The 17,560-nt window shown below is 37.4% G+C and overlaps 1 protein-coding gene across 8 annotated transcripts in view; it reads right to left on the bottom strand.

Moving 5' to 3' along the window:
* The window catches only part of strbp (spermatid perinuclear RNA binding protein), a 90,475-nt gene that overhangs the window by 54,836 nt on the left and 18,079 nt on the right, over positions 1 to 17,560 (bottom strand). For 6 of the 8 annotated variants that reach the window (XM_007566517.2, XM_007566509.2, XM_007566533.2 and 3 more), the window contains exon 2: positions 10,398 to 10,507. The exons of the other annotated variants lie outside the window; for them this stretch is intronic. The gene's annotated coding sequence lies outside the window, so the exon portion shown is untranslated. The remainder of the gene's footprint in view (positions 1 to 10,397; positions 10,508 to 17,560) is intronic. 8 annotated transcript variants of the gene reach the window in all.

Raw genomic sequence — 17,560 nt, 5'->3', positions numbered from 1 at the left:
AGGGACAAAATGGGTTTTAATTTTCCCATATTTTTTTTTTTTATTATTTCTCAACCTTATTTATGCAAATATGACAAATAATGTTTTGGAAATGTAAAGATGCTAAGGTGCAGGCTCCCAGTTGCAACATTTTTAAAAAAAATTAAATTTCTAATCGACCTGACCTAGAACTTTGTCATCACCATCTGACAAAAATAAATAAAAAATGATTTTTAAAATACCCTATTAGTGATATTTTTACTCATTTTACAGACAAACGCTTCTCAAGACAAAATAAATATTATTTAAAACAAAAAACAACAAAAAGTCCATCTGACGGAGTTGACAGTGCATGACGGAGTTGACACAGAACTGAAGGTGGTGACAAACTAGTGAGTAAAATTAAAAACTTGATACAAGTGAAGTAATGCAATTTATGTAAAATACATTAAAATGAATTAATTGCACATTTAAGTGAGATTTGACAGGAATTTCACTGAAAGAGTCACAAAAACTCTGATGGAGTTGAAAAAAGCCAAACTACCTCAATTTATATGATGTTATTCTGAAGGAGGTCATATTGTAGCTCATCAGGTCCATGAAATCTTTACAGTTTACTAAAATTAAGCTTTTATTTCACAAAATTTCATCAAAGTTTTGTAAATTGTCAGTTATGGAGTTAACACATCATGGTTGTGACGAGCAACTTAGGAATAAAACAGAAGAAAAAACTAAAGAATAACATAAGCTAACCAGAGCTAACTAGCCCTCTTAGCAAAGGAAGAGAAAGGAAGAGGTCACGGGGTCCTCAGAAGTTCTGGTGTCCCCCAATAATGCCTGATTTTTTTTTTTTTTACATTCTTTTCATGTCTGACGGTGTTGACAAAAACTAGGGGCAAATTTCAAAGGAGTTGGAAAATATATAAAAAATTATTTTTAATTCAATTTATTGATACTTTTATAATTATTCATATGACTACTTATACTTAATTGTCATAATATATAATTTTAGTATTTCTTTAATTGTTGTAAACTATTATAATGTGTTGAATTCTGCTCCTGGACAAGGGATTTTACAGGCATCATCCACCGACTACAATGTTTAAAATAAAAAAAATATTCAGCAAATACCTGGAAAATATACATTATTGTACTCACATGACCAGGTTAGTTTAGTCAGATATTTGGAAAAATTATATTTTGTGTATATTTTATTCAAATTTTGTGCTTTATCCATAGGACCTGTTTTGTTCCTATTCTCAAGAATCACTGTCCCACACACTTCCACTTTCCACCAGTTGTAAGGACAGTGCTGCATTCACGCAGAGACATGCCAGCAGTGGCTGCTGCGGTGTAAGTGACATCTTAGTGGTCTTTGGCCTACTCGTCTCCTCCGATGACGCTTGGCAGCCTAATCCTCCTTGAAAGGCTCTGCCCTGCTCAACTCCTGTTTGCAAACACAAAAAAGCTGTCATACCCCAACCCATTCGTTGTTGGTGCGCTTGTACACGCATGTCTACGCAGGCTGCACTGCATTTCTGCGTGCACAATTAAATTGGTAATCAGTAAATGGTGCTGGAAAAAGTAACGTCTGTTAATTTGAAAATAAGTGGAATATCAACAACATCAGCTAAGCTGGATATGAGCTTCAAAGATTACATGAGGTCAATAGCCAAAATATATCAGAAAAAGATGAAACGGGATTATTCAAGCCAAATTTAGGTCAAAGGTTGATCTCAATAATGACATGTTAGCTGCGTGCTATTTGTTGGGTACATGTTATGACAGCTAGGGTTGTCCAGATGTGGTCCAATTCCCTAATGGGCTCCAGTACACAAAGGTAGATCAGTGAGCACACACGCAGAAAGCTGTTTAATGACTTGGTGGTGTGTGTGATCCCGCCCCAGACTCCCTGATTTAATTAAGAAAACCAGCGACATGGCAGGTGGTGGAATTTAAAGATCGACAAGATTTAAAAAAAAATATAGTTCAAAAACTGACCATCATTCATGTGTGGATAGAAACATCTGTATGCATCTTTCAAGTCAAAATCTCACTTTTCAGACTCAAATATCCAACCTGTTCTTTCCTTTTTAGCAAATAAATAAAATAAAAAAAGCAAATGACAAATATTTCTACAATAAACCAATTTTAAACAAATGACCCTGCAAAAACCACACACTGTATGTAGGATGGATAAATAGAGAGATGAGTGAACTGACTGATGGCCGACCAGCTGCTTCAGATAATATTATGAAATCAGGATATTCAAATATTTTTGCACAGTGCATATTCTTTACTGATGCTTATTTACATGTGTAAAATACTTCAAGAATATCACCAAAAGTAGAATTCCTGTACAGTTGTTATAAAAAGACAACATTACAGAAAAAAAAAATCCAAAACAGGATTTCAATAAGAGTGTAAAGGAAGCCAATTTAAAATAGCGAATATGTGATCATAGATGAGTCATAAGGACTGCATGACATCCTTATGACTGCTGGAATAACAGCGGCCGAGAGAAAGACCAGAGTTTCTGGGTGATTTCTTTGCTTCAGTAAACAATATGCTGGATTAGTGACTTTTAGCAGCTTTCAACTTGCGTAGAATCAGGTCCTGCATTTGAATATTTTCTATTTTTTTCCTCATTGCCTTGCTCTTTCTGCTATTATTAATAAAATATCATGGATTATGCTCCATGTGCACGTATGGTGTGGCCAACTGGTTGGAGCAGACCTTTCATCAGTCTGTCTTCTTGGCGATCATTCCTGGAACCTGCAATGGATGCTGTGGTTGTTTTGCAGCTTCTGGTCGGTTTTATATTTGTACTTGAAAATCACGTCTAGCTGTTCCCACCTGCCCCTAGTTCTCATGTTGAACCACTTCAATTTAAGATATCATTTTTTTGTTGCCGAATTATTGGGACACCTCTGCAGTGTTCTAAACATGTTGCTCAGGGTTATTTCTGCACTTCTACTTAAAAATAAATCCCTCTGAAGAAAAAACTGGAGTTAAAAACACTGATGAATATCAAACTTCTTGTGGATTGCCCGCAGTCAACTGAGTGGAGTTTAGCTAACACATCTCTAAGTTGTATGCATAAAATGTGGAATTTGGTTTGCTGAATAAGCTGAGCTGCATTTTAACGGAAAGTACCTCAGCAAAGTGAAAATCAGAGACATTTTTTTTTTTAAATAAAGTTTCAACCATGTTTTAAAATGCATGTTTCAGGTATGGCTTTTCTGAAATTTCCATGAAACTGCTGACAAGTCACGACTCTCTTTTTACTGGCGAAAATCCAACAGAAAATTAAAAAAAGAAAAATCTCAGAGGAGCTTCTGGATCTCTAAGATGAGAAAATAAATCTCGACAGCTATCAATTTCAAGAAATATGCATATTGTGAAAACAAACCAACTTTTTTTGCACCTGTTTAAGCTGAAACCGTGCGTTGCAAACATCTGAAATGTACCTCCACAAGTAAAAGCATAAAGAACTATCTGCTCTTTCCTCTGTAAAAAGATAAAATAAAAATGTTTATACAGAAAACTCAGGCTGATCGTGTTCTTAAAGCGGTAAGCTGCTCCACATCGAGTTCCTTAACATCCTGCGATTTAACCTGGCGTGGTTTAACGTTAGCTGATCTGAGCTTCCATTCATTTCAGGTCAGTTTGAGCAATGTGCTCCATTATGGCAGTGTCATTACATCCTTCCTTCCTGTCTCTCTCTGGCTTAGTGGAGAAGACGGAAGACATGAGAGAAAAAGGAAGGAAAAAGGGGGAGGAGAGAAAAACGATGGAATTTAATGTGGACAGAGGAGGCGTTAGGGAGTTTAAAAACAAGATGGGAATATTGTCAGCATGAACCGAAAAACATGAGAGTGAAAACTGTAAACCCAACAGATATGGTAATACATTTGTTAAGAATGCTGAAGCATAAGGGCAAAAAAAAAAAATAAAAAATAGGACCATGTGTAAAACACACAGAGGAAACAGAGTAAATTCGACGAAAGGAGAAAATACTCCACAGCAGAAGCTGAAGCAGTTTAAGGAAGAAACAAACTGCAAGATTCAAAACAAATGAAGGAAGATAAGGAAACAGGAAGAGAAAAGGGAAGCTGGGGGGGTGATGGGCTTGCAGCAGTTTTGGAATTAATATTAAAACAAATTTTAATGAGCCACAGGAAAATGAACACCAATTAAAATTGCTAAATGATAAATTATCAAAGTTATATACACATACAACTTTAATTTTCCTTAATCCATTAAAATCCAAATGTTGCCCAAAGGCCTCTTAAATAAATCTGATGGTTAATTTCTCATAATTCCAAGCTTTTATTTTATTTTTTCCCCTTTGGAAAGTAAAGGTTATCTACAAGAATAAACTAGCAATTTAATGCACATTTGTTTTATTATGAATTTAAAAATTAAAGTAAATCAGGACTGGCAACAATAAAAATGTGTTTTATTGCAACAGCTGTTAAATAATATTGAATGCTTAGAAATAAGCAGACCTCTGTTGGAGGAAAATGGGAAAATAGTTATCAGACCTCTGGGGAAAAAATCAATGGCCACCCAGGACACATCACCTGGACTTCATCATTTCTCACCGTAATGGTAAAATCACTCTGCAAACCTTCTATTCAAATCGATTGGAAATGTTGTATGACTGGGTCACTCCATTCTTGGTTGGTACATCAGTTACAGAGATGTAACCATTAAGTTCAGAATAAATACTTTGGATTTATTTTTTATTTTTTTACAGCTTGCATCTTGTCAACATACAAATATTTAATCCAGAGTTTTCTTTCGGAAATGTATGTTGCGGGAAATGAGCAGCTTTTCACATGAGGTGCTCTAAAGAAGAAGGTGGAATTTTAATTTCTGTTTTGTTTTTTCAAGAACATTTCAATATAGCCAAATTTAATCAAATCATGTTCCAGGACAGCCTTTTTATATGTTGTATATTGTAGGAAATGTCATGCAATTTTCTGCTAAGCCAGGATGTTCATGAACAGTTTCTGACCTGACCGTCACACCTTCGACACATTATGGTATGCAGAGAGACACCGCTGCTATAAAATGTTCACAAGTGTCACACAAATGTCAAAGCGTTGAACAAATAACGTTCCTTAATCTGCGGCTGTGCCGATTATCTTTCTGCATTTACGGAGTTTCATTTCCCACATTGTGGCAAAAGCTTGGACTGGTGTGTACAGCATCTTCAAACAGCAAACACTCTACTTTCCTGGAAAGTTTTCTTCATACATTTTTACAAATTTAACACAAAAAGCCTAAAATCCAACCAACATTTGCCACTTGAATCAAAAATAGATATTTTGATGAGCTTGAAAACATCTCATTTAAAATGGTGGAAGAGTAAAATGCATATGAATGTTTTAAAGGCTGATTGTTTCAGTCATGTGGAGGGTCATGCTAAGCAAACTAAATGAGCACCATAAATCCCTCGCATGAAAGGTAACACTGCTTTAAAACTTCATTTGAGCTACAAGTGACACATCTGCTAAGCAGCTGACAGCAGCGTCACCAGTTCAGTGTTTCATTCTATATTTATGCAAGCCATTAAAATCAAAATAGCAACAAATAAATGCTATAGATTACATTTTATGTTTTGCAACAGTAAAATAATAGCATATGAAAGCAATTATACCATGCCAGAGTTAAAAACAGTGACACCACAGTACCTTTACTAAACGTTATCATACCATGTCAACTATAAAGTGGCCCATTCCCAGACAGCTCTTCTCACACATATGGAAACATCAGCAATATAAACACAAACAACAACAACAACAACAAAAAAATGACATGTGAGTTAAAAACTTCATATTTTCTGCATGGAGGGAAGCACCAGATTGTAACAATGCCTGACAGAAAGGATGGAAAGTGAGTGTGAAAAAGATTTGTCCTCAACTTTTTCCTTTGGGAATGGTCACCATGGTTACCGGATCCTTTTTCAGCTGAATGTGGGACAAACATAAGGAAGCAAGAGAGAAAAAGAGAGAGGGATAAAAACAGAGATAAAGAGATGTGATGGAGCCTATGAGATAGTGTAATAAAATGTTGAAGTGTGTTAATGTGTGTAAAAAAAAAGACCTGATATGGCTAACACAGCTAATTAAAAACTCTGAATAAGAGAGGGCTCAGCGTACACGCATAAGGAAAAAAAAAAAAAGCGGCATTTAGGATGCGACTACAAAAGCGCATCTGCCATATATAGCACTGCAGAGAAGATACCTGATCCCAGGCTGAAAACACATAAGGTGGTAGGATAAACCAAACGCACACTCTAATGGAAACAGAGGCCAACAGGGAACAAACAGCGTCAAGAGACTATCATGGCTCATCTTACAACCAGACAATCAGACTCCATCTATATTTCAAAAGCCACGGAAAACTGTCACAATGGGCTTTCTAGATCCAAGATTAGTGGAGGGCACCGCTAATGAAGAGCGGGACATACCGGGATCACGTTTCCATGCTGGTATCCCGACTGCAGTCGATCACACAGAAGGCAATTTGTACAAACTCAATGACAAGCCTTGGGCAAGAGTAACTGAACTTGTGTGTTAAACCCAATATGTCTTAATTATTTGGGTGAATAAACTCATATTTTTTAATTGATCAGGTTTTATCTTGCGTAGAGGAGACCTGACGCCAAGAACCTGCGAAGATTCACTTTAAGTCACTTTACCTCCCTTTCAGCTATCTGCTTGTCCAAACAGTGGACAGTTTAGCACAGAACCTGTGCTAAACGTTGGAGACAACGATCTCAGTTTTTCTCTGCTCCAGCTTCGTCAATATTTGCATTATTGCGTGCAAAATGGCACAGGATGAATTATTCATTGAGAACAAAGGAAAATACTTGTAAGGGCTGGTTCTGCTTGACAGAACTGCCACGGCTTTAACGACAGACATGCATAAGTATGGGTATATTCAGCATGTTGAGTGAGCGTCACCGAGCGAGGCGTTTAAGAAAGAAGAGAGAGTGATGTGCTCGGCTGCGTGCGCTCACCAGCAAAGTCACTGCTTCCTCAAGGACACTGCGGCTGAAGGGGCAAGAAAGAGTAAAGGAATGACACATGGGAAGAAAAGAAGGAAGATGGAGACAGGGAGATAAACAAACACGAGGTGAAAGAGCGCCAAGCAAGATGCAAGAAGCAGAGAAAACTGGAAGCATATGTGATGATGGTAGAGGCAACAGATGATGGAAATGTGAGGAAAGACGGAGGGATGAGAAAACAGGAGAACGGGAGATGCCGGAACAATTCATCTCCACAGAGAGTGTTTGTGCGTGAAATGTTTTTTTTTTTTTTTTTTTTTGCAAGTCGGTTCCTGTAATTTAAAAAGTCAAACCTTTACCCTGACAATGAGGCCAGAATGTAAGGTATGTGAAATAACCGGAAAATACTGTTTGGCTTTTTCAAACCAGTTTAAAGTTTAAACACAAAACTTTACTGGGATGAAGAGGTGGCCAAATTAAAGTCCACAGGGATGACAAATAGAAGTATATATAATTCTTTTTTGTTGTATAAGAGGGTGCCAATGACATGGCAATGAAATACTAATAAAAAAGGAATAATAGGTGGTCATCTTGCAGAGGATAGGGATGAGATAGTGCTATTTATAAGTAATGGTAGTTTGGCAACAAAATTTGAAGTGTTTTTTATATTTAAGTTCCATGTTTCGTACATGTGCTAAATAATAATAATCCTCATCAAAATATTTGTAGGAACAACAACCCATACTACAATATTCATAGAGGTCAAGCCCAATATAAATATATTATTGTTCTTTTTTTGGCCTATAACAGCCGCTTAGGTGTTTTTAGGTAGTGACAGGAAACAAATGGGGGTAATCAAGCAACAGCGATCTAGCGATACACCCAATGCACCCGACCCTTGTGTTATTTCTATCACCCTATCTTTATCAAATGATAAATTATGACATCTGATGGATCAAATCCCAGCAGCTCTCTAGTATTTAAGCCTGATAAATTATTCCCAGATTTATTGCTGAACCTGCGAACGACACCAAAACAAACGTAACTGAGCAAATTAACACAATCAAAACATCCAAAAATCTCCTCCCACACGAAGCGAAAGCAGCCGAGGCTGAGTGAAGAGCTCTGTGGAGAAGAGCAGTGGAGCATATTGTTAGGCTCACCAGCAATGCACTAAAACCGCCACACACACACACACACACACACGCGCACACACACACACGCGCACACATGCAGACACCAAACACTGATAGTGGAGAAGGCCACGGGGGTGAGCTGCATAAAAACTACTTTACATACATAAGCAGGCAGTTTACCAAAGCAGTGAGTGAACTCTTTAACCGCGAGAAGCACAAGCCCCGGCCAACTGTGATCAAAAATCTGTGCAAATTAATAAAGCACATTTAGCGAAAGACCTATAAAACTGACAAGACCACATATGAGCGAGGAAGGGTTTGTTTTGGTCTGTGAGATGTAAAGCAGATGACCAGAGTGAAGCAGGAAGCAAGAAGCATGCAGCATCTGATGTTAAATACTGTAAATATAAACCACAGTTGATTATGTACTCCTGAAAGGCCACCTCAGTGCTACGCCAAAGTGTGTAATTGACCTGGATCGCTACAGGATAAGATGTCGGTGTCGTATTTTGCCTCACCGCTGCGTGAAAACGGCACATTGCAGTGCAACCTCAGCGGGGAAACAAAACAGTGTTAGACTGTTTAACAGGATTATAAAGACTAGTGTTTGCCAGTAGATTACAAACATGAGCAAAATGCAACCATTCAGACTGAATAAAGTCATTGATCCGGCTTGTAGAGCTTTAAGAGCCCTAACATTTTCTCACAACCACTGAGTTTTATGCATTTAATTTGAATTGTGGGTGACAGACCAACACCAGGTAAGAGCATGACTCGACAGTCAGGTGTTAAAATAGCTTGATAATTGAAAATGTGAAGTGTGGAGTGTATTTTTACTCTGTCCCTTTCTTACCCCCTTAATTTGATACCATTAAATACAATCCAGTGCAAGGAGTCACCTAATTAAAAAAAATGCAGTGCAGTTGTGTGGTCAACTGTAGGCAATAAAAGCTGCATGGAGCTGCAAATATATACAGCTCAAGTGGAAAAATGCTGACAGGGCAGCCATTCAGCCTTTATGGAGGAGGAGTGGCAAGAATGTTAAAAGAAAGCCATAAGAAGTTTTCCCAAAAGTAATTTACAAGACACAGCAAACAGTAAGAAGAAGGCAATCTGGCCAAACAAGACTGAAATTAAACTTTTTGATCTACATGCAGAACATAGTGGTGGCAGTATTTTGTTTAACAGGGACGGGGAGAGTAGTCAAAGTTACAGGTGTCAAACTCCAGTCCCAGAGGGCCAGCATCCTGCAACTTTTAGACGTGCTTCTCTGTCAACCCACTTTAATTACATAATTAGGCCAATAGCAGAACTTCTTACAACTTGAGTGCATGAGGAGACGATTACATTTTGTGATATTCAGTTGTGTTGGACTTGGGCCCCATGAAAACGTTGCAGGACACCTGCCCTCGAGGACTGCAGTTTAACTCCCCCAGGTTAGGCGTTTGGAGCAAAATACAGTGCGAACCTGGAGGAAACGTGGCAGCACTACAATGGAGAAAAGCACTTATGCTTTACCCAGTCAAAGTCCAGACCTCTATCCAAATAAGAATCTACAGCTAGAAAACTGCTGTTCACAAGCACTCTTAATCCAGTCTGACTGAGCTTGAGTTATCCCTTTACTTCCACTTCACAATTATTTAATGTATTTAAGCTTTGATGGCAAACTCCATTCATCATTTAGGGAATATGCAGATCGATAGCTTCGGATCTCAAGTGCAACCTTACACTAATACACTTTGGACATACACTAACAAAAGGATTCACAAGAAATTGTGAAACCTGTTCTTATATTAAAACAGATAAGAATATGTCAGAGATTTCCCATAGTTTATTAGAAATAGCCAATCGTCAGCCGCCAAGTTGCTAAAAAAACAAAACAAAACAAAAATAAATGCTTCCTTGTTTTGCAATGTCATTTAAAAGAAAAGTGGCCCAGTTAAACACGATAAACATGTCAAACCACAGATGAAAGTGATAATCTTTGCTCTTACAACACAAACCCAGACTGCTGACTGAACCCACAAGATAAATGAAGCCACTTGCATGAACGCAAGCGAAACCGCCATGTCGTCGTCTCAGCTTGGATGGGGACCAACCTGCTTATAGGCATTCTTCTGTTTTCCAGCTAATTGAGCAGCACCATAAATGATTACTCACTACACCGGAGCATTTGCAAATCTTCGTGGCAACTACAAATGTAAAATACAGCTTGCATAAAAAGAAAGACAAGAAGGGGTTCTAGCATGCATTTAACTCACCTTCCTATGACTTTTTAATCAGGTCACTTGTTGTGTCTATCAAACAGATAGACCCACTCAGTCAGAGTGGAGTCACTATGTGAAGACGGGCAGGGTTACCCCGTGTGATCCTGAAAACACACATGTTCAAATCCTCATTAATGTCTATTTAAATACACAACAACTATAACTTAATTTAGATCAATAAAAAATGAGAAAACTCAAGATGCAAGGAATTTACATGAGTTTAGGTGTGTGAGGCGGTCAACAGTGACACAAATGATCACAGACAGTCAGATTAACACATAAAACCTGCAAAAGGTACTTTAGCAACTGCATATCTAAACAGCATGATGGATCATCTTACTTTTCTCTTTTTCCATCCAACTTCAGAGCAAAAGGTAGAACAAAACTACTGATATCATTGAAACAGAGTTTGGTGGAAAGCATTAATGGAGAAGAATTTAAGGAGCTATGGCAGAATAGGAACTGGAGTAAACATGTTTTTTTTTAATCAATAATCCCAATTTTTTTACTGTTTAGATGAATCTCTGCCTCTAAAGAGGAAATCAGCCCCTTAACTTAAACCCACAACTAAAAACCAAATTAAATTAAATTAAATTAAAATTTAAATCTACGATGAACAAAAGCTGTCTTTGTGCCAGTTGATTGGAAGTCCTCAGCAACAGGTAGGGGTGGGGCACCGATGCAATACAGTATGAACTAGCACATCTCGCACTTGTCCAAGGCGTTTAGCAATTTTGTGAACGTTGCTAAGAAGGAAAAAAAAATACAATGAATGTCTTTATTCCTCCAAGACGTCCTTGACCTTGGGAAAAGTTGCTTATTTGGTTATCCACCTTCTAATGTTTGCATAATTTAGTGCTGACCTCTTCTAAACAAACCTATGCGAGGCACAACAAAAAAAAAATGCTTACTTTAATTGGTGATGAATTAATCAGGTAATCATCTCAGCTGCATTACCATCACATGTAGTATCCACAACTGTTCACCTTCTGGTAAAGCCATTCAAATTTAATTTAGAGACGCATAAGTTGGCAATAGCGTTGGTACCTGAAGTCATTTTTTAACATATTGGTATTGGCCCAAATTTTTATATCTGTACATCCCAAATCTAAGTTTGAGTTAGTTATTCTTCATAACAACTATTTATTTTTTTATAATACCCTAACCCTTATCTTTTTTCTACAAAGGTATTTACTGCAAAATAAAAAAAAAAAACTCCAAAGTTTTACTATGTTTTGACGCTTGAACATGTTCACTAATTGATTTCAGGACACTGTTAGTTTGAAATGTCCAATCTTGATTGTTACCAAGCACCACCACCATTTTCTACAACTCTGGTTTATTTTGCCTGCCGATTTTTTTGTAATTCAAGCCCACATTACACCTCAAATACTCAGTTAATACGAAATCATCTTGTAGAGAGGAAGGCTTTTCATGAACTGTAGTACTGACTGTCTGTCTTTATAAATTATTAGAACCAGTGAACACTGCTAGACAACTGGAAACATTAGGCTATCCATTTTGATTGCTGCAGCACAGGCTTTAATAACTCGGATAATAAAAACATAGAATAATCAATGCCTCACAACCTCTTTAAAACCATGTGCCACATCATGTCTGCCTTCACCTGACAGAGATGAACCTGACAAACCAGATACAACGAACTAGAAGTTGGCACACCTTACTGCAAATCTGAGAACAATCTCCCAGCCAGAAAAAAAAAAAAAAAAATCAAACCAATGCAAACTATTTACCCTGAGCTGTTTGCAAAAACCGTCACACCTCGGATAAAAGGGTATTACTCAGACGGGTGTTGGTTGGTGAAGTGGATGTGGCAGGCATACAAGATAAACTGGTTTCATGTCTGTTGAAGTGTTCACATGTGCACACATGCAAACATTGAAAGAACCGCAGAGAAATTGTTCTGTAGGTGCACAACTTATTTACTGCTTTAACTTTAAATACAACTTTCTTTAACAGAGAATGAGGCAAGAGTTTAACAAATGTAGGGGGGAAAAAATTATCCACTAAAATTTTCCACAAATGAAATAAAGGTTTCACAAATTGCATGCTTTGCTTCAAAGAAACAGTAAGTGGTGGGATTCGATGCAGGTTTAACTTCTCTAATTACTGCAGTTTTCAAAAAGGATCTGGCTTAAAGAGATCCAAAATTCAAGGATTTCAAAAATAAGTTTCGAAGCTATTATGAGCTTTTCAAAATCCCAGACTGTGTTTTAATAACTGTTTGGTAAAGAATTATAGAGTTCAGATTTAATCAGTCTAACTATTTCTTTTAAGTTGTTGCTTGTTTAGCTAGTGGCTATATTTCGCACGATAAATGGCAAAATTTGAGTGGCGAAAGATATTCAATCAAAACATTTATTTGAATCAATTGAATAAATATTTCCCCTTTTTTCTGCCAGTTTCAGCACCTAATTTATAGTAACTTACAGACATTTCTCTCCAAAAACTGTCCCTGAAAATGATTTGCTCAGAAGTTTCTTCAACTTGAATACATTTGCATAATTCTCACCTTGCTTTGCACACCTCAAACACACAATGAGATAATCCCAACACCTCTTTGTTTCTAGCAAATAAACCAGAACATTTTAAATAAATAATGTGGCTCTTTTCTTCTCCCTGATATATTATAGTTTTATTATGTTTTGTTTTGAAAACAGAAAAAGTATTACACCATACAGGTTTTACTGTTTTGACAGCATGAGAGCACCTCAGGAAGCGTCAAAGAAAACGCATATTCTAGTATTTCCAGATGATTCTCAATGGCAGACAGAGCCTCTGAAATGAAGAATATAACGTCTTGTTTGTAATTTACCAATCGCTTGCCTCGCTTCTGGAAACCATTAAAGATAACGAGAAGATTCTGGGCGTCACACTGAGACGCAACGGTGAAATGAAGCATAAAGACAGACATTGTTTTATGCTCCAGCAGGTGGTAGAGAAACACAACTCTGTAAATAAAACACAGCCAATAAGATATTTAGCTTGTTAGTCACAGGTTGCCAGTGCCAGTAACTGCCATATGAGCAGAGAGGAACGCTCCTAAAAAAAGACACAACGTGAAATGATAGAGCGAACGCTGTGCGGTCAAAAAGTAGCCACACCCCTTGAACTTTTTCCACATCACAACCACAAACTTCTAAATATTTTATTGGGATTTTATGTCATTGATCAATATAAAACAGCAATGATTGTGGCAGTGATGGCCTTCCTTACATATAGCAAGACGTAAGAAATGTAGAAGGCGGTGCAAGCAACTACCTTCAGATATTATCTAATTAGTAAACAGTGTGTGTGAAAATGTTTAAGATGCTCTTACATTCTACATTTTCTAACTGCTTTCATTAAAAAAACAAAAAAAAACAAGTGATCCATTTAATTTACTTCTATGTTTTCAGATAACAAACCTAAAATAAAAAGTATTCCTCAATCCTTTCTGCTTCACGTAATCCTAATCCTAATATCTGATGCTTTTCATGTCATTTAAATTCACTGCAAAACACAAAACAATTTCCTAAATTGACTGCACATTTTAGAGAGAGCAGAAAAGCCTTTTTATTTGTTGCGGATCCTTGTCCTTAATTCTACAACTCGTAAAACAGGTTGGTCCAAAATAATGGAGCCGAGTCGAGATAAAGTAGCACGCAGAAAAAAACCGAAAGGTCAATGAGCAGGTGAATGTTTTGCATTTATTTTTTAATGAGCAACGCATCTGAGTTGTGTCAGTTGTGGGTTTAACAGTAAAAAACATTTAAGACTTGAGATAAAATTAGAACAACAGTAACTGATAAGAAAGCAGAGATAAAGAAAGCCAAACAGACGGTGCCAGGAAGGTTCTTCACCCAACCTGTTCTGCATTGTTGCGGAGCAGGAAGCTTTTTTCTTCCTCTTTCCTTTTAGTAGGTACAACAGCTTCAGCTCAAGCAGACAAAAATGCAGAGATCACAATTGTTAGTCTTGAATTAATAAACTCAGAGAATAACAGCAACAGACCCCATTGACTCACAAACCCAGTAGCCATCATAAATCACTGTACCCACAGAAAAAAAGTTATACTGACTTTAGATCAACAGGTATAAAATGCAGTGAAGTTAAGGGGAAAAAATGTGTAGCCTGTGACATAAAGTTAAACGGTAATAGAGGTATGATAAGATCTAGTCAAAACTACATCCCCTCTAAGGACTGAAAGGAACATTACAACCAGTTATGCGATTCCGCGAGGCTATTATCTGGTCTATTTGATGTCACCTCCACTGTGCAGCCGCTTTGTATCTCCCCTGTGAGTGTTTCTTCTCATTCAATTAGCCACAAAAGTGTTTGCAACCAATGGTTGGGATTCAGTCTTTTTTTTCCAGGGCTCAGCCGCCACAGCGAGCTTCAGCGCTGAATGAGTCTGACAATGAGCTCAAACAGAACGTAAAGAAATCAGTAAGGAGGGAGGACATTTAAGGAAAACTGTTGTCTTTGCCTTTTTCTCACCCACACAAACCGACGTGAATGGACACGAACGCCACAATGACAAAGAATAACACTTGCTCTGGGCTTCGTACAGCAGCTTTTAACAGTAGATCTTAACAACTCAGTCTTACCCAATCACTTCCCCTCTTTCTGGGTTGTCATAGTTACAGACTGCCTTCTTGTCTGCACTTTGGGAATGGTGAGACTTTACCACTGTGTCGGGGTGTGTGCGTATGAGTTGGTGCGCTGTATGATGAACCCACCAGAAAAGGGTCTTAACACTTCCCATCAGGCTTACAGATCACTCTCCAAGTGTAGGTCTCAGACGGAAAGGTGTGAGAGCAAAGAGGTGAGCCGAGCGGAGGGCTCGGTGAAAATAAGTGTTGCGTTATGCCACGTGCGATCAGATTAACTTCTTAAAGCAAGTCATGACAAGCTGTCTCCTATTTAAATATACAACTACTCTTCTCAGCTGTGCATGTGCATCACAATAAATCTAAATGTTCAAAATGTATTTCATTTCAGTTGAAAAAGTGAAACTCGTAATATACAGATTCATAAAGTATAGAGTGACATTTTAAGTGTATCCAAACATCTGAATGCTACCAGACTAATGATTTGAAAAAAAATGCGATATAGAAATGTAATGGCATAGCCTCAGCATTTACCCAGTCAAACGACTAAGAAAAAGAATTGCTAATGAGACCGACTACTCACAGAGAGCTGCATCTAAGCACACCAACGTAAAGCCAAATGGATAAAAAAAATGTAGTGGAAAAACATGAAGACACAGAAGTAAAAAAAGAGGATTATGAAGCAAGCATTCAATGCATATAGCAAATCAGTGGGCTGGCATGTCTGGATTTAAAATGTATTTCCTTAAATAATACTAAAATAACGAGAGATAATTTATAGAATTTAATTTATTAAGCCATTATCACCAAAATTAAAAGAAAAAAAACATTACCATTGAATTATATTACGTTGTGTGTAATGAATTTATATAAAATCATGAGAGAAAGCTTTCTCTTCTCACCACTTGAAGTCCACAAATAGTGTTATTTCCTGGAAGGCATTATTTTTTGTGTCAAAGGTTGAGCTTAAATTAGGATTAAAGAAGACAAGCACACATGACTCCATAATTCCTTGCATGGGTGCTCTCACTTTTTCCTTTAAAATATTCTACATTCATGAAGTGACTAGCAGATTACCATTCAACCCTGAATCACTAAAAATGAATTAAATGGAAAGATTTTGGACAGTTGGAAGTACATCTAAAATTAGACCCACATAAGAAATACAGTAATAGCCATAAAACACAATAAAAATAACAAAGAACTTCTTAGATGCAATAACTGGCAGGTTTTAATAGTTCAAATGCATCATAAACATTAACATGTTTTGCTAATTGAATTGACTTAAGCCTGTTGCAATAAGCAATAAATCAATACCATAAAAAATGAAAGCCAGCTTGATAATTTCCACTTGAATGATTGATTGTTTTTCTTGAGTCTTTCTACAAAGGATTGGATGAGAAAACGTCTTCAGTTGGTGCTCTGGCCCCAACTAAACCTTTTTGAAGGCAACTATGTTTGCAAGACTTCAGTATCCATTCTATTGGTTATTTCAGTTGTTTTGTTTATTTATGGTGGATATTTAAAAGGTTCCAGGTACAGTTTTAAATGTTATATGAAATTAAAGTTTACAGGTCTTTGACATGGTGCACTTGCATCACCATCATATTACTTGAAAATGGTCTCAAAGCAACATTACCATTTATCACATTAACCTCTGGGACAATTTATTGTCCAGCAAAATTTGTAATTGTAGCAGCTGACATAGACTTTGATGCCCCCAACATCACAGCAGAGACTGTGACGCTGCGGCTCACACAGAGTGAAAAGAACATTATGATAATGGAAATAAAGCCACTATCATCGATGACATATTCAATAATAACGCTGCATCTGGATGTTTTCCTACTATATTGCAGCCCGGTTATAATAAACACAGAACAGCACGAAGCTGCCATGAGTTCAAGGCTACAGCGAGAAAATAATAGTGTGGGTAAATATGAGTGAGAGAATCCCAGAGAGAGAGAGAGAGAAAGAGAGAGAGAGAGAGAGAGAGAGAGACTGTACTCGGCATCACCGGCTCCTGCAGACCTGCAGGTCAGCAAAGTCAGGATGCAGCTGAATGTGCCCTTGGTGCAAGAGAGTCTTCAAAAGTGTGAACTACACCAGATGGCACCTTGCAGATGTGTGTCACTGTGTGTGTTTGACATTCAGCTGATGACAGGAATGATACAAACGCTTGAAATTCAACATGACACTAAAACTTCCACCATCTGGACAAGAGTTGGGAAAAAGAACAAACATAAAACACAATCTTCCCTTATTTTGTTAATTCACTTTTATTCCTAACATAACTATGCGTTTCTTTCGAGCTCTTTGTAGCGCTGCCATCCGTCATCATTAGGGAGCAGATAGATGACCTGTCTGTCCCTGTGCTCTCTGGAGAGGAGGACAAGAGAGGTAAAGCACACTGTGAACTGTGAAGGGTTTTTTTTTTTTTTTTTTAGGGCATAACAGAATCCATAAAGAAAATGAAAAGAAGTAGCTTAGGGTTATAGCAAGAAAATCTCTTTTTCAAACCCTACACTTAAAGCTAATTTGATT

This window comes from Poecilia formosa, unplaced genomic scaffold (assembly GCF_000485575.1).
Source record: "Poecilia formosa unplaced genomic scaffold, Poecilia_formosa-5.1.2 Scaffold6, whole genome shotgun sequence".
Taxonomy (NCBI): Eukaryota; Metazoa; Chordata; class Actinopteri; order Cyprinodontiformes; family Poeciliidae; genus Poecilia; species Poecilia formosa.
This window is presented reverse-complemented; position numbering and strand designations above follow the sequence as displayed.